Raw genomic sequence first — 17,115 nt, 5'->3', positions numbered from 1 at the left:
ACACCTGATATAAAATGTTTGGTTCAATGTGATACTCGCATGATGACGACATAGCGAATAAAGTTAGGATTGGTGTAAATAAGCTACCTGCTACCTAGGGGTAACCAATTATTAACAGCAAAGGATTTTTTGTTCATTTATAACAGCTTAAGCTTGGCACATTCGTTTAGTACGATATGTTTTCACATTATAAGGAAAACGTCGATTCATTTGCATACGAACAAAGTTGTTCAGAAAAATCTTATCATGAATAATAAGATACTTATAAATCTCAGAGGCAAAGTGAATTATTAAAGGAATAATATAATTTATTCAAACACATTCATGGACACGATTCATTCGAATATTTTATATTAGGTATAGATTGATATTACTCTTATATGTATTTGATACTAAATTGCTACTATAACCGGCGAAATTTGTTTTATTCGATTTTTTTTTAAATCATTTTATTATAAGATGTTTTAAAATTAGTAGTACAGTTTAGAGAATAATAATAATAAAAAACTTCAGAGGTGTCAAGGGACACCCGGATGGAACGAAGTTCCTTTCGATTAATTAGTGATGGAATTGTAATTTTTTTTTTTAAGTTATAGTAATAAATTACGTCATTATGAAGAAAAAAAAACAATACTATGAACTAAATTACTATTGTTGAAACGCTATCTCGAGAAACTGTACTCATTACGCGGACCAATCGGATACGAGCAATGTCACGCGATAAGCGCCTACACGTTGATTGGTCAGAATGACGGATCTAAAAAGTGTCGTGACAACTTTTCGTAAGAATTTTTTCCGTCTAGCCCCCTTTCACAACGCGCGATAAGGAACTTCGTTCCAATAATTATAAGCTATACTAATAATTTTTCATTTAAACCGAAACATACGCGAATTGATTGAATACAATAATTAATGCTATCTACATAAATTTGCCGCAGCAATTAAAACAGGTTCTAAGCTAAAAAAAAAACCTTTACACAGAACGATAAAGTTTGTTAATAAAACAAGTTGAATATCGAAAGGTCGCATAAAATGCGTCAATCGAAATAATTTTATGCAAGTTTTATTAGTAATTTCAATCGTGCGAACAAAATTTAGTATCTCAAACGTTTTTATTGTCATTGGTTTCTGATATTTATACAAATCTAATATGTATGTATACTATATTAAACGGAACATTTTATGTTAAGTATTTCGCTATTAAATAAAGTATACTTTATTTTATTTTATTCATTGGGTACAGCACAGAACATTACAAGTAACACATTATACATTGATCTCGCACTAAATGCTAACACAATTACAGGCTTCCACTGCATGCATTGGTAAAAATAGCGGTTCAAAAAAATGTAACATCGAAATATAGACACGAGTTCTAATGACTCTCTCTCTCTCTTTCTCTCTAGCTATTTATCCCACATCACCTTTCCTTATTCTACTCCTCCACTTCGCTCTGTCTTCGACATCCTCGTCGGTAACATTGCATTCCCTCTTGTCCTTCAGCTCCACACCTTTCCAGCTTGTCTTGTGTCTTCCTCTAGGTTTCCGAGTTTAAATGACTATCACTTTAAAATTAAATTTTACAAACGGTGCTTTTTTTTTGCTTAGATGGGTGGATGAGCTCACAGCCCACCTGGTGTTAAGTGCTTACTGGAATCCATAGTCATCCACAACGTAAATGCGCCACTCACCTTAAGATATAAGTTCTAAGGTCTCAAGTATAGTTACGACGGCTGCCCACCCTTCAAACCGAAACGCTTTACCGCTTCACGGCAGAAATAGGCAGGGTGGTGGTACCCACCTGCGCGGACTTACAAGAGGTCCTATCATTAGTAATTACGCAAATTATAATTTTTCGGGTTTAATTTTTATTACACGATGTTATTCCTTCACCGTGGAAGTCAATCGTGAACATTTGTTGAGTACGTATTTCATTAGAAAAATTGGTACCCGCCTGAGATTCGAACACCGGTACATCGTTCAACACGAATGCACCGGACGTCTTATCCGTTAGGCCACGACGACTTCATTCTATTGAATTTAGCATTCGTATGTGAGTCGCGGGTAGAAGCTCACGTTCGTCTGACAACCCTCGAATCCGCGGAAGGCTGTCGTAATAATAAATACGAATAAGCTATGCACTTCAGAAGCGGAACTAAACGTTGTCATAAATTGTGTTGATAGTATCATGGATGCGCAGTAGCCGGGGTCGCGCTATTAAAACAAGCTTTCCGGAATCGTGCATATTATTTTAATTTCAATCAGCGTACTAACCTGTGATTTAATGCGTTGCCGATCTGTTTAGTAAGCATCCGATTCGTACTTTATATCCGAGTATGATTCAAGGACTGTTCGAACATCAGTCGTATCGTTAACATACTCGACGATAACGTTTCAGAAATTGTCACAATTTTGTAGTTTTTTTCTTTGATTTTTGCGTGTCGTTAAATGTTATTTTAATTATGTGCTGTGTACTGGAATTTCAAATTTCAAATTCAAAAGCATTAGCCACATCTTCATGACTAGTTACCAATTTATCATCTATTTTTAATGAGAATTCTTGGTGGCTATTTCTGACTAAAGTTTAATCTCGCTTTTTTTCGAGAGCTTTAGAGTGTTTTCTTTAAAGTATTTTAACGACAATAGAGGAGCGACATCAATCGTAAAGTAATCGTAGTTTTTAAATGTTAAAAAAATGCTCCGATGCGTTTTAAAGATAAAAATCTCGCGAGACAATAATAGGCTGTTTATGGTATAATGGATGATACTGTTTTTTTTATTAATAACTAACATATAGTGATGAGACTCTGGCCACTAACTTCCGCAAATTAAAGTACTTTATCTATTATTCTCACTGTTACGACTTGACGCAGTTGCAACTAAGTAAATTAGAAGGTAACTAGCGCCTTTGTTTATCTAAGTTTGTAAATAAATATGTCTCCTATATCTATATTGTTAAGTACGTATTTCATTAGAAAAATTTGTACCCGCCTGCGGGATTCGAACACCGGTACATTACTAGATACGAATGCACCGGACGTCTTATCCTTTAGGCCACGACGACTTCAAATACATATTTATATTAAACGCATATATTTATATCGGTATATATGAATATTTGATTCCCATAATACAGGGAATCCTGGTTTGGAGCTAAGTCACCGTGTGACTTTTATATTTAGGGATCGAACTATAGAATTATAATGTTACTGCTTAAAATATATTTCAGTTCATTTTATTACGAAGGAAAACTTTGTCCGTTGTTATTTAATACTAATTTATAAACAAGGCCTAAATTTGCATGAGACGTAAATGTTACCAAATTAAATAACATCTAAATGTATCTTTACTTCGAATCGCATCGCTATATAAAAAATTAAAAAAAAAAAACTTTAAAAAAAAATACGGATAAGCAGCTTAGCTATTCTCGATCTTGATAGAATCACAATCGCAAAATGCTAACAATGGGAAACAAAACCGGTATTTAATAACTCGGTTTTGTATGATACATATTTATTGAACCACAGAGAATATGTGCCAAACATTTTAACGAGAAATAAAATATTTTAATGAGATTTTTTTTTTTTACACAATTAGCTTCACAACTACATACGTGTAGTCGAATAGTAATTTTAATTTGTTGAACAAATAAAATATTTTAATTATAGTACTAATAAACATGAAATTATACGATCGTGAGTGAAATGAGATATCTTGAAACGAGTTATGGTTGGAGGAAGTTTTTGAAAATAATAGTTTAGTATTATAATGTTATAAAAAGTATAAATAATTCATTATTGTAAACCAACCACTTTATTACACTCACACGCACTTAAACACATCGACACAACACAATCAGATTCAAACTTATTTTGCAAGTTATCATTCGACAAAATTCATATACCTATTTAACTGGCTTACCTTTACCTTAGTTGGACTACCTGTGCTCATTAATTATGTTAATATTTTTTGGAAACATAATGTGTTTCTTTAATTTGCTCATGTTTAAGAAAACATCCTCTGTACCCTGTGTCTAGTTAAATGCTGTTGAAACATTGTTGATTAAATAAATAAATAAATAAAATAAAACATCCAGAGGTATTTGTTAAAGAATTAAAAGAACCAGTCAAAAGAACATTTGCAATACGCTAATTGCTTGTAACGTAATTAAAAAAGGAAATAATGTAACAACATAACACAGAGCAACGTTTTACATAATATACGTTTGTCTGTGTATGAAACAAGCTCTTACATAAACCACGTTCGATAAACACGAGCTATCTGAATATTCACTAACGTACGTATTACTCACGTACAATTTATTTCTAATATTTATAGGTAGGTACCCGGTGTTTGAAGTGAAACTGTAACGTTGACATTTCACTGTAACTCAATTTACATTCAAAGTACATCAGTATTCAAATACAACGGCTTAACTTGATAAATTAACATAAAAAATTTTAGCAAAAACCTCTTATCTGTCTACAAACAATAAAAATATGCTTTCGGTTGAATGTTCTTCTTTTGAATGGGGATAATTCGATCACATTAACAAAAACAAAACAATAGGGTTTGTTCGATATAAGCGCTCAATGGCTGTCGTGTGCAATGCGAATGATGCTGTGCGTACTGATGAGTTTCTGTACTGACCGGCGCCGTCTGGTTGTAGCCGCCGAGGCCTGGCCTGCCACTCACCCGGACCCCGCCACGGACCCGCGGGGATTTATCAACGACTTCTAGAAACGACGAAAACGTAGTACGTACCCTTCTTTTAGTTGCTACTTAAGTTAATGCTTCCATGAGTTAATTGGTAATTACGTAGTCTACTTTTTTTGGTCGGGCATATTGCAAGCCCGAACGGGTAAATATTACCATTTTACTGGTGGTAGGACTTCTTGTGAGTCCGCGCGGGTAGGTACCACCGCCCTGCCTATTTCTGCCGTGAAACAGTAATGCGTTTCGGTCTGAAAGGTAGGCAGCCTTTGTAATTATACTGAGATCTTAGAACTTATATCTCAGGGTGGCTACAAAGTGATCTCGCGTTTTTGATGAACCTGCAGATTTCGACCTTAAGGTCTTTAGCTGAGAAACGCTATTCACACGACTGCTACAGGGCAGATGAGTTGCGACTACGTTTGTCAACGGTATAAAAAAAAATCAAAATACAGTGAAGAATATATTTTAACATTTTGTAAATTAGAAAACGCATTCTTTTTTCAAATTTATATCTATCTATTAGCTAACTGTTATATTTCTAATATGTAACTTTGATAGCTTTATTTTTTGTTGACCACACGATAATTTTTATGTACTCATACATAAATTGAGTAAAAAATGTTATAAATACAAATTTGAATTAAAACAATTTTAATTATTATGAATAACGATTTTGTTGTTGTGACCATGCATTTCAAATAATTTTTTCGTGACCAACCGTTTTCGTTAACGATTCTCTTTTTATGAATTCAAAGTAATAAAATCTTGAACAAAAATTACTATAATACTCGTAGGATGAATGCACATCCTTTCACAATTCTCCGGTAAACATATTATCATTGTTTTTGTCATTGTCTAATGACTCAGAGTTTTGTTTGAGCTCAGTATCATACGCGTGATTTGAACAGCTGGTCACAACTCAAAACTGAAGTGACACACTTTGAAAATATAACAACTCACTTCGCGAACTAAATGGAAGAATGTTTTTTTATAACGTTTATTTTTGCTTACTTGAGATCTAATCCGAGAAGATAATTGCAACCAAGTTACTGGTGGTAGGACCTCTTGTGAGTCCGCGCGGGTAGGTACCACCACCCTGCCTATTTCTGCCGTGAAGCAATAATGCGTTTCGGTTTGAAGGGTGGGGCAGCCGTTGTAACTATACTTGAGACCTTAGAACTTATATCTCAAAGGTGGGTGACGCATTTACGTTGTGGATGTCTATGAGCTCCAGTAATAGGTATGTTAAGAATCTGTGCATTATTGATATACTATACAATGAAACTTTCATTTTTAAATATTTTGTAATTTAATATTTTAAGGTAATTTTTCTTAAAGCTTAAAGCTCTTTTTAGCCTTCTTGCCCTTATCCCACATTATGTTAGGTTAGTGCAGAATGTCTTCTTATTATGGTGTATAGGGATATGACATGAGCTTTACGATCGGCCGTCTGCCTGATGTTAACCCTTCTTGGCTCATTATATCTTAGTGGTATATACATTTTATCCATAGCATTAGCATTATTTTTTATTGCTTAGATGGCTGGACTAGCTCACAGCTCACCTGGTGTGCTAAGTGGTTACTGGAGCTCATATACATCTACAACGTAAATGCCGCCACCCACCTTGAGATATGGGTTCTAAGGTCTCAGTATAGTTATGACGGCTGCCCTGTTGGCAACCCAACGAATTGGTATAAAACCTTTTTTATTGTTGTGGTTGTGGTTTTTGAAATTACTTTTGAATTTTGGAATGTCTTAAATTTGTCATTCTCTTTTTTCCGTGCTGTTGTACGCGATTTATAAAATTTCCAAAATATACAAATTTTATACGTGCAATCCTCGCGAGCTTATTTATTAAGTTCCTTGCCCATCCTAATCCTACAGTCCACTACATAATTGGGTCCTTATAGCCGGATATGAACAAGCGACCTATAGACCATACCCAGCGTAACGTCGCATTCGATGGGTTCGACGAGAATGATGTCCGGTGCTTGAAATCGGAAACTTCGACATTATGTCGAGACTTCAATGTCTGTTAGCGATCGCAATGATCTGATCTTTAAGACATAGATGCCATCTCCACGCAGTTAAAATGAAAAATATATTGAAAGGTTCACACATTTGTATTTATTTATTTATTTACGAATAAAACTCATACGTAATCTACGTAAAGTTGGGTTTTATGTTTTATCGCGACTTCGAAGAATCGAAGACTGGACTCACAGTTTTTATGTCGTTTTTTACTTCGCTTCCATCATTATTATTGCTCTTCCGAGAAACGTTTCGCGCTATAAAGCCTTAAAAAACATTCGGTCAATTTGAAAACACATTTTAGTAAACCGGTACAAACAATTTCATTCTATGGAGCTTCTTTTTTCGATCTTCTGAATCAAATTGTAGTGATACTAGTGACCCACCCTCGTACCGCTTCGGAAACTGTTATTTATTATTGATTTCTCCACTATTTAATAATTGTTATTAAAAATATAAACCTTCCTCTTCAATCACTCTATCTATTAAAAAAAACCGCATCAAAATCCGTTGCGTAGTTTTAAAGATTTAAACATACATAAGGACAGACAGATATAGGGACAGAGAACGCTTTCTCTGTCCCTATATCTGTCTGTCCCTTTTTTGTTTTATACTATGTAGTGATTATGTTTCCAAGAGTCTTACTTATTCATTAGATACACCTATCGAAGTAGACGTCATAGTATATGATAATTATATTTAAAGAAAACCGCTAAGTAACAAGCAGGTCATATTAGGATTTGCTGATTAACATAAACAGTTATCAGACAATGTCGAACGCTCAGAGACGAGTGAGAGAGATATTTAAGCGAAACTCATTAGTTAACGTGATACCAAATGGATTGACCTGGTGCTCCAAATATCTGGGGAATGAATGTGTGCTGTAAGTAACTGTCGTGTAGCCTCCGGTTGCAGACACAGACTACCTGTTTGACTATGCTATCGAAAATAGACTGTCATACTGAAATATACAATCAACTTTTTCTGATGTAGCGGTTACTGGCACAAAGTGAATGCCGTCTCAATTTCTAGATACTTTATAATATGACACGTCATTTGTATTTTAACATTGGCTATCCTTCATATAAGAATGAATGGCTGCCGTGCAAATTGATATCGGCACCTGAATGGACAAGCTTTTTAAATTTAAAGTCGGTTAATAAGCCTGTACGTGTTTGCCGACACGTTTTCTTTAACATAAGTTATATTTTTATTTTTCTTCCACCGTTTTGCGATATTTAACTGTTTTAATATGAGTGTTTCAAGATATATTTTATAGGATGAATAATTACTATCCTCATACTTGATTTCGATGTTTGGTTTATGTTTGACGTTACTACTTTATTATAAGATGACAAACAGTGGCGTCGTATTTATTAAAGTTAATTCAATGCGTACTGTTATCGACGAGTTATATTATATTATTTGAATTATTATTATATATATTATTTGAATCATAAAAAATCACCTTTCAATCAGTCATAACTTTCAAGTTATAGTATACGTATGGAAAGCACATTTTCTAGACCTCATTTACTGTCATTGTGATGTACGAGTATTTACATTGTTAACAATATCGGCCAAGGCTATGCTTACCTGCATTATTTTATTTTAATAACTTCAACGCGCATGACAAATTGCTTAGTTCTTAAAATAAAGACTCTCCGGAGTAATCTCCGAAGAAAAATCGAAATGTACCTGTCGGCATTCAGCAGCTCATACTTACTTGTTTAATATTTCCTTTTCATAATACTCTTTGTAACACGTTCATTAAGATAGGCGATTCTATTTGCTAACATTAGCTGGTGAGTTCATTGCGAATAGCGACTAACAATGGAGGTGTGACGCCATGTTTGTTTAGGCTTCGTTCAACGAGTTTCCAGTAATCATATTAATATTTTACGTTCATTTACATGAAAGTAATTCATTTTTATACTATCTGCATTGTATTTACATTGGTTTATCCTTGACAATTAACTTACGCATTGAATTGTGAATTGTTCTCGTTCATTAGACTCAATTCGAACTATTGCTAACGGCACGGCTCACCCGGAGGACAAACATTTACTAAGGACCTTGAATAAGTTCTCGCTCTTTCTTTTACAAAATAAAAGACTAAATTAAATTATAAGTAACAAAGACATTTCATTCAAAGTATTGTCCATCACTAGCGACTACTTTCTCTCATCTTTCTGGCAGTATATTAATTCCGCGTCGGAAAAACCACATGTCTTTTGAAGCTATCCAAGAATCGATCCATTTTTTAGCTTCTTCATAAGAATTAAAGCGCTGCTCAGCTAGGACATTTGCCATCGAACGGAATAGTTGAAAATCAGAAATGCTATGTCAGGTAAATACGGCGGGGTACGGTGGGGTAATTTCCTATTAATAAAACTTGCCATTGAATCGTTTTCAGGTAGGTTTTCACTGGTGTTGCAACATGAGGCCGAGAGTTGTCATGTAGCAAAATCACTTTCTTTTAAGGCTTATTATAAACTAGCCGTACTCGCCCGTTTCGCTGAGCATTTAAAATTAAAATTATTATTTATTGTCATTATTATTAGGGAGTCTAACACTCATGTAAATATTAGCCTATCCATTAAGTACATATATATTCTACATGGATACCAAGTTTCGAGTCAATGGGATGCATGGTTCAATAGTTATAACGGAACATCCGTAAAAACCACTGTAGATTTATATATTAGTATAGATATGCTTGATACGTACGAACTTATTATTAATTACGTATATTAATGTAGTTGGCCAGTTTAAAATTTAAAAGAGATACACGTATTTATTCAGAAACTTGATATAAAGAAACATGAAAGCCGTTCAGATATTGTATAAGACATTCGAATTCGACCTCTGAACCTAGCATTACCGGTTCAAGAATGCCAAATTTGGTATTAATAAGTGTTAATTAAAGTACATTTTCCTTTACGAGACAATGTTGACTTCATAAATATGTACTACCATTTAAATTTAACTTCGACAGAAATAAACGTGTCGCCACATATCACATGTAATTCAATGACATATGTTTTATCTTGGTTATTAAAATTCTAATACTTCATAAAATTTATGTTTTTGTTTTTTATTGTTTGTCCGTGCCGTGTGTCTTCGAACGTTTAAATATTGTACAGTTTCAAAGGAAATATTTCTTCCAAAGTATCACCATTGTATGATAGATAACGCGTGAGTCGCCTTAAGAAAACTTGTAAAAAATATTAAACTTTAATAACAGATCGGTACGACCCAGATTTACTTATCTAAAGATCACAATATGCTCTATTGAAATATGCAGTATTTAGTTTCACAAATTTCTGCTGCGAAAGTGTCGAAGAGAGTTAGTTACACGATACATGATGCAATCGAGACATCATCCTGACATGTCAAGGCCGGTAGTGGCATTCACGTTGACATGTTTTTGGGCCGCAACATAAAAATATCTATGCCACCGCATGAGGGGAGGGTGATGGGAGAAATAAACTAAACGCTTCACTTTCCCCCGTTTGCCTTTTCATGAGTTTTGTCTCATGCGAGGTTTGGACGTTGGTTGTTGAGCGACAGGAGGTTTTAGTCGGTTCGACACCGACATGCTCCGCCCGCCATTCCCAAAGGAAGGCGGAAGACCGGCGATTTTTTTTATTGCCCTTGTAGGTAGACGAGCATACGGCCCACCTGATGGTGAGTGGTTACCGTCGCCCATGGACTTCAGCAATGCCAGGGGCAGAGCCAAGCCACTGCCTACCGCAAAAAACAAATGACAAAAAAAAATGCCACCGCACAACGTCAATCATGACGTACCAGTTTGATTAATAGCATAAATCCTATTACGTATCATATCAAAACACCGAATTATATACATACTTCCTTCAAACTCATGGAATACAACCGAATTTGTAATTATGAACGATTTCAACAAAATTATTTTAGAAGCATGTATTATAATCGCTCGAAAAATTAATTGATCTACTTCCACGAACATTTGTACTAATATGTATGCACAAAATGTGTATGTAATAATTTTAAACGTCACAATGACGTCACGAAACATAAATAAAATGTATTCGTGTTCTTTTATCGACGTCAATACGAAAAAAAATTAAAAGGATTTTAATGAAATAGTAATTTTCAAATTATTAGTAGTAGTTTCAAATAGTAATTTTCAAAGTTAATGTAGAACAACCACGAATGTATCACGAACGTGTTTACGTAATTTGTGTTTTATTTGGGGAATTTGTTGATTAGTTTTTCATTTTGGGGTATTAGATAATGTACAATACTACCGCTCATAAATTGAGGATGTCTTTTGTTTTGCTAAAATTTCGATTTCACGCATGGCACGTTCTTAATTATCATGTCTGGTTTAGTGAAAATAACCTTCTTTTTTTACACACTAAAGCTAACTGCTAGCGCTAGGGGGCTATTCCAGTTTCACCGGTTTGATAGGCGAACTCACGGACTTTTAACCTGAGATAGTTGCTTATATTTGCAAGAGCAGTATTTCACTGAGCTCAGTGGGTTAGTGTCTATGTCGAATTCTAACTCAACGAGATAATATCACTGAGCTTCGGTTATTTTTGAAGAAACTTTCTATATAGTAACACTCGCTTCAATAATTTGGGCGCTGGTGAGTCAGAATAAATAAATCAGATGTTTCGTCTTCAATATCTGGACGCAATGAGTATCTTAGTAAGGCTTTTAATTTTTTTTATATCCCTTGTAGGTAGATAAGCATACGGCCCACCTGATGGTGAGTGGTTACCTTCGCCCATGGACGTCAGCAATGGCAGGGGCAGAGCCAACCTGCTGCCTACCGTTAAGTACTCTCCACAGGCCTCGTTTGAAGAAGGACATGTACAAGAAGGACATGTTTCGTTAACGCCTCAAATACTCGTTTCATTTTTTTTTCCTGCCTGTGCTGATAGCCTTGAGAGGCTATTTCAGCTTCACCCTAACGTGTAGCTGAGCTCACGGGGCTCAAACCAGAGTGTTGCTAAACTGGCCCTAGCAAGAGCACTGCTTCTCAGAATCTATCACCGGATCGGAAGCCACTGAGAAGATCCGGCGAGAAACTCAGTGGGCTGTGTTTCTGGGTTAATTCGTTCGTCGAGCCCTTCGTCGCAAGCGACGGGTTCGACGAGGACGGTGACCGGTGCTTGTGGTGCCTAAAAGCACCGTTAATGGATCGGGAGGATCCGTAATGACGTGTTTTGGGCGACGTCGAACGTTTCATTTCATATATATAAATACATAATAATAACGTAAAATGACTAATTTTCATGTGACTAGGACAGTGATTCTCAACCTTTTTTTTGTTGCGGCACATATTTAACGATTTCAAAATTTGGCGGCACACAAAAAAAAAAGATAAAAATTATTTACTTACTACAACACACTGCATAAATAGTTTATCAAAAAAAATTAATATACGAAATAAACTATTTATTTATATTTATATTCATGTTTAAAATATTTTTCTTTTAAAATGATATAATTTAATAATATTAACTTTATTATATATTCGCAAAATTTGGCGGCACACTTTTGAAATTTGGCGGCACACAAAAGTGCCGCGGAACAGTGGTTGAGAATCACTGGACTAGGAGATCGAATATTAAAATCGGACAGCAAATATTATGTCGAGTCGATGACTTTCGCCAATTAGAAGTTTGGTGGTCGACTGTCACTTTCATTGACGCGTTGTTGGCGTAACAAACAGTTTTTATGAGCCGTTATTCTTTGCGAATCTTGTGGTAATACTCGTAATATAACGATCTATCTATGTATGTACACTGAGAGGTAAAATTTCAAGTTATTCATGTCACCGCACTAGTAAGTACATAACAATCATTACTATGTATGTATTGCCGTAGACGCAATTGGGCGTGTTTTTCCGGAAATTTAGGATAGTTGTTGCAATAATACAATTGAAAGGCAAGCAATGCAGGTTCAATATTTTAAAATGTCTCATCGTGGTGAATGCTCTTGTTGATATTTTGGTGCTCTGACAATTTAGGTTGTTAAAAAATACCCGAAATCGAAGTAATATTATATTCGATTTATTTCAATTATTCCAATTACGGATCTACTGGTATACCTGTTGATAAATTGAAATATTTTAAACTTATTCATCAATAAAGAAACGGCACCGTCTTATCTCGAACTATGACTATATCTTAGTAGCTTAGATCATAAGTTAAGAAACTAGAAATACTAGTCCTCCGAGTCCACTTCGCTCGAGACTCATAAAATTAGACCTAAGAAAGTGCTTATTCTATAAATAGACGAGAGACTGAGCATCCTACAGAGTAAATTTATGAAATAAGGGGATTTTGTTCTGAAAATCGAGCGCAATTAAGTCGAGACTTAGAAAACATTAGAATAAACAATAATAAAATACAACGAACTAATATTACGTGATACGATAAACTTTAAAATTTTTAATAACAAAATATTTTGTCACCATCGTATAACCATATGGTTGAAATTTTGACAGGATAATAATAAACGAATTTTTTTATTATTCAAAGCATTATAACGTGGAAAATACCGAATTTTAATTTGCAAAATATCTTGTTTAATGTCTTTCAAATAAAGTACCTATAAACCAGTTGAATTTTAAAATTTTTTAGCTTAACACTCAAAACAAGAAAATTAGGTAAACCAATTAATTCGGTATTTCCTTAAGACTTCATAATTTGCAGACAGGATACAAAACAGTTTTATTGCAAAATCATGTGTGTATTTATTTTGTCTTACAAATTTATTTGGTTTTGAGAACAATGCTTGAATGTTTTTATACTGTCCTATACTGGTGGTAATATTGGACAGGTACTGCCTGCTTATTTCTACCGCAAAGCAATCATGCGTTCACACTAGAAGAGCCATGAGCTCATACACCTATGCAAGAAAAACAATTAAAAACAATATATAATATTACGTTCACATGACATCGCAGATATAACTCAATAAAAATTTTAAACATCTGTTATAAATCACAAAGTTTTCCCGTCCGCGTGTAGCTGAGATAGCCCCTTAATATACCAGCGCAAAGATACGTAAAATAATAATAACGAAAATCTTTGTCACTACCTTAACCCACTAGGTGGGGCTGGCACACTCCATCCATGTATTCTTCGAGGTCGACCTCATCCCCCTGTACCTAAATTAATAATAATGATAATGAGTTTTCATAAATGTAATTATGAATGATGAATGAAATTTTACTATTTTACGTTGTCACGCCAACACATTATTATTATTACCACACAAACTCGAGAACGTTGTACTGACTTAACAGTCGTAATCATCCGATTAGGAGTCAAGCGTAAAGCTTTTCAGAAAACATTTTCATGGTTGCCGACACGGTAACGCTCAGTTGCCGAGGTCATCCGTGACGTGTGTGAAAATTATAATTTTTGTTTGGTATTTAAGCTTCTTTTACAATTATCACTAGCCTAACGAGTGATTTTCCGAATCATAGGCAACCAGACACTAACAATAAAACAATCTAAACTGTAGCTATAAAATTAATAATTTCATTAAAATAATTATTATCTATCGATATATATATAAATAAATAATTGTAAAATATTAAAGATTACTAGTATACGCTCAATGATCGAATTTCTACCACTATAATGATTGACGCTTCAGGATGTAAATTTCTTCCGTTTCATTCTTTCCCTATGAATTGTTATATTGAAAAAGAAAAAAAAATGTTGACTAGTTTTACTGACTAATTTATTTATCGACAATGACAACGAAAATTTATTTTATTGATATATATATCTAATTTTCATTCAATAAGTAGGATATGAGAATGTTTATAATTCTACTACATAAAATACTAATTACAACGCATGATCTCATTCATGTGTAGCTTATGTCACATGTAGCTTATCGTTTTGTTTTAGTGACACTAATTTAGTGAATAGTTAACTCGTTATATTAGCCCCAAATGACGTCACACGTTATAAAGTTTTACTCGGTCAAGTTTTATAGACTATACGCAGCACTCTAGAACAATAAAAGTTGCCTGGTTCCAAATTGAATAGAACGCTGAAGGTTTGTTAACAGTATTACTAAACAAAATTGCAATTCCCAATTTAAGATCTTGTGAAAAGATAATTTGAAATATGTATATGGTTAAAATTGACCAATATATAATTAATATATATGTTCACAGCGTTTTAAAACAAAATCAGGTCTTGGTAATAAATTAAATCATAATAAAACCGATCATCATACTCACCTTCAAATTAAATTAAAACTGTCACTTATATCTTTGTAACTAATTAATAAAAGTGTAGCAATTATGGTCAGCTTTTGATTGGGTTAAGTAAAAGTATGGTAAAATAACAGCTAATTGCTAATATACTGCTCGTGTAATAAAAACAAATTTTATTATTATAATATTTAGAGTAAATTTATTAATATCAGATTAAATTTACATTATTTAAAAAAATAACATACAAAAAATAGCTGCCGCTGGTGTCCATGTCTACAAGACAATCCACCGTTATTTAAGGCTCCAGAGTGAGAAACCTCCTCATTATTATTTTTATTTGCCTTTGTCAGTGGTTTTTATTATTTTTAAATGAGACAACAAGGTTTGCGCTATTACTGCGCTGCTTTTTTCTGCCGGAAAGCATTGTGATTACAAAAGTTGACTACCGCTTGTCTCAAATCGGGTCATGAATTTGCCTTCTTATATAAAGCGATATAAAATAACACTCTGATCGTATAAAACGGTTAGACACTGATTCGAGTGTAGACAAAAACGTATGTACGTGCTTACTTGCATTGCAAAATGTCGTGCGGACATGTAGAAAAGCGCCAAGGTTACCCAAAACGCTGATCGTTTCTTATATTCGACGTGATTTCCACACGCAGCGACCAAGTCACGACTGCATTCAATAGAATACACATCCGATTAGTTTGTTCAATGCACATTTTATTGAAATCACTCGACACGAGTCAATGGTTCCGTTGCTTTCTCGACTTACGGCCGGTTCGGGTAAGTGCAGTCATAAAGTTATTAATCGCGTTAATGTTCATCTAAATCATATCTTTTTTATTCATTTATTTCTTAGATGGGTGGACTAGCTCGCAGTTCACCTGGTGTTAAGTGGTTACTGGAGCTCATAGGCATGTACATCGTAAATACGCCACCCACCTTGAGATATAAGTCTAAGGTCTCAGTATAATTATAACGGCTATCCCACCCTTTCTAACCGAAACGCGTTACTGCTTCACGGCAGAAATAGACAGGGTGGTGGTACCTACCCGTGCAGACTCACAAGAGATCCTACCACCAGTAAATCGGGATGAATCCTGAAGATATGATATAGTATTAAAATTGGTAATCACTGGGGTTTGGCCATCGCTCGATGGGTAGGTAGAAATGCTTATTGTAATGTGAGGTTGTGGTTACCGGAGCCCGTAGACCTCAGAACAAGAATTCTGCCACCCAACTTGAGACACGAGGTCCAAGTCTCTCTTAGACTGATATAATCGCTGTCAAACCTGAACGCACAACTGCTTTGAGACAAAAATAGATTGCTTGTGGATGGATTCACAACACGCCCCGCTACCGGTAATTACGCAAGATATTTTTTTCTATCAGCCTGAGGGATTTCTGTCGCGTTGTTCGATACGAATACTCGAGACGCTTTTAGAACACAAACACTTCAATAAATATTGTTTTTTATTTTTATTAAATTGACTGTTTGGCTTTTGCAAGCTGTTAATTCGAGGCTTAGGATGATGCAAACGTAGATGCCAACACGTTTGAGGGTGTGGCAGTTTAAGACGCAATTGTTAAGCCTTTAAAAGTTGACGGTTTTATTAAGCTTTTTAAAAGCTTAAGCTCCGAGTGAATGTGTTCTTTTTTAATATTATCATAATGAATTAATACATTTTCACAAAGAAAAAAACAAAATGTGTGCAATTCACACGTGGTAGAAGTGAAACCTTCTAAAATTAAAATACAATTATCCTAAACGTCTTAAGTATATGTAAAATTTTGTCATTAGTAAATAATTGTAAGGTAGCGCCCTCTGTGAATTGATATTTTAATTTCACGTATAATCCTAAATTAAAATTCACTACAAGAGCTTTCATACACACGTTAGTATTAAAAAATCTCACAGATGGCGCTGTATTAAATAGTATGTAATATTTCTGTCTCATTCTTTGCTGGCTTCATCCTACACATTTTTGTATTTGTGTCTCTTACCTGTCGTTTTTTCCGTTGCATCCGGTTTGAAATCACAACGATTCTAAAGAAGTTTTCACTTCAAAAATCTATCTAAAAAAATATATATTTGTATGTATAAATAATAATGAAATACTTA

General features: G+C 34.4%; 1 protein-coding gene across 2 annotated transcripts in view; it reads left to right on the top strand.

Annotated features, from left to right (window-relative positions):
* Nucleotides 1-17,115, top strand: part of LOC101744139 (UNC93-like protein) — a 97,078-nt gene that overhangs the window by 53,400 nt on the left and 26,563 nt on the right. The window contains exon 2 of one of the 2 annotated variants that reach the window (XM_004929758.5): nt 4,670-4,756. The exons of the other annotated variant lie outside the window; for it this stretch is intronic. The gene's annotated coding sequence lies outside the window, so the exon portion shown is untranslated. The remainder of the gene's footprint in view (nt 1-4,669; nt 4,757-17,115) is intronic. 2 annotated transcript variants of the gene reach the window in all.

The sequence above is a fragment of the Bombyx mori genome, chromosome 1, assembly GCF_030269925.1.
Source record: "Bombyx mori chromosome 1, ASM3026992v2".
In the NCBI taxonomy this organism is placed as follows: domain Eukaryota; kingdom Metazoa; phylum Arthropoda; class Insecta; order Lepidoptera; family Bombycidae; genus Bombyx; species Bombyx mori.
This window is presented reverse-complemented; position numbering and strand designations above follow the sequence as displayed.